Here is a 1777-nt window from a genome sequence, read left to right on the forward strand (position 1 = left end):
ATATATTTTTTTCTAATCATAATTTTAGGATACACTAAAATTGATTAAATAAAAAAATCAGAATAGAGAAATTTCAATGGATTCGTTTTTCTTTCTAATTCTTTATTTTTGTAAAGATGAAATCTAACATTTGGTTCTGTTCAAAATATTCCTTATATATATCATATCATATGTTAGGTATAATATGAATTGCATGTTTGGAATATTTAAATTTGAAAGTCTAGAACTGTACTGCTTAAAAATTATCTTAGAAGTTGAGAAAATTTTACCAAATCATCCAAAATATTTGTCTTGAAAAATTATTAAAAATTTGGTAAATAAATTGTTTATATCATTAATGTTGGCAATTTGTTACCGTTGGGATGACGGAAAAAAGAAGAAAAGAAAAAAAAAACATAAACAAAATCTCTTAATTTCCCTAAAAATATAATAAATCTGACCGTTATGAGATTAATTTAAATTTCCTTATTGTTTTTAACTTCATAATTAATATGTTTATTCTCTCTCTCCCAAGACAACGCTTCTTCTTCAAAACTTCTTCTTCTTCCTCTTCTAAACCCTAAAACGAATAATAGATACAGAGAGGAGACGATGATAATGCGTAACGGTAAGATTGGAAATTTAATGATTGGTCAGAATCGATCTCCATCGATCCTCTCTTCTTCTTCTTCGTCAGTCTAAATCAATATCGATTTCACTTCGACGAAATCCAAAAGTGAAGAGAAGAATCGAGCGAGAGGTATTCGTAATAGTCCTCTGTTTTCTTGATTTTGAATTTGATATTCTAGACTTTATTATTAATTATTAGGAATGATTTAATTATTATTAATTATTAGGAATGATTTAAGAGATCATGATGTTTAGTGTCTAGAGAATGAATAGCTAACTGTAAGCTTAGGTCTTCTGAAACAAGGGTTTGAAAATAGACCTGATCTTAAGTTGGTTGTGATATGATCACACATGTGAATCTGAAAAGTTTCAGGAATATATTTTAGCGGTGGTTCTCTGATGAAAGGCTTTATCTAGTTGAGATCTTTTACACTCAGGAGCCTGAGAGGGGACTATCTTGAGGCTCCTATTAGGACTGTTGTTCAGATCCACATGTGTGAGCCACTTGGTGAAAATGCCTGCTGCAAAATCAAACCTTGCAAACTCAGTTCTGAGTGTTCTGACCTTGATGACTCAGCTCCTAGAAGTTTTGAATTACTTGATAATGAAGGTAACTTGACAAAGACACGTGAAATAATGAGTGAGTTTCCCTTGGATCCAAAGATGGCGAAGATGCTCATAGTCAATCTTGAATTCAACTGCTCAAGCGAGGTTCTCTCGGTTTCAGCAATGGTCTCTGAAAATGTATAGAGAAACGCACAGACAGTTAAGCTTGGAACGCGCCAAGCAAACGCTTTTTCCTTCGATCTTTATTAACAAAATTTATCTTTTCCTAGGATACAATTTTGTCTCGGCTCTTACTCAATCTATTCCTACCAATAGAATTGAACCCGACTAAAGAACGAGCACTAAACCTATCTCTCCTACACCCGTGTAGTCCCAAGAGAAAACAAACACTCACCTTCTCAGCTTTTTGTTTTGCTAGCTTCGAAGTATACAATCACGTACAAAGAGTCTAAAGTGTTCAAAATGGCTCGTGGCCAAACCCTAGACTATTTATACTCACTAGTCGAAACCCTAACCCTAGGATCTTCGAGGATCTCACGGAAACGGAATATACTTGCTTGTCAAGCTTATCCTTTCCTTATTTGATGTGAAGAATATTCAC

General features: G+C 33.4%; 1 pseudogene; it reads left to right on the forward strand.

The window, feature by feature from the left end:
• Positions 1 to 1101: 1101 nt before the first annotated feature.
• Positions 1102 to 1777, forward strand: part of LOC17880954 — a 6831-nt pseudogene continuing 6155 nt past the window's right edge.

The sequence above is a fragment of the Capsella rubella genome, unplaced genomic scaffold (assembly GCF_000375325.1).
Source record: "Capsella rubella cultivar Monte Gargano unplaced genomic scaffold, Caprub1_0 scaffold_7, whole genome shotgun sequence".
NCBI lineage: Eukaryota > Viridiplantae > Streptophyta > Magnoliopsida > Brassicales > Brassicaceae > Capsella > Capsella rubella.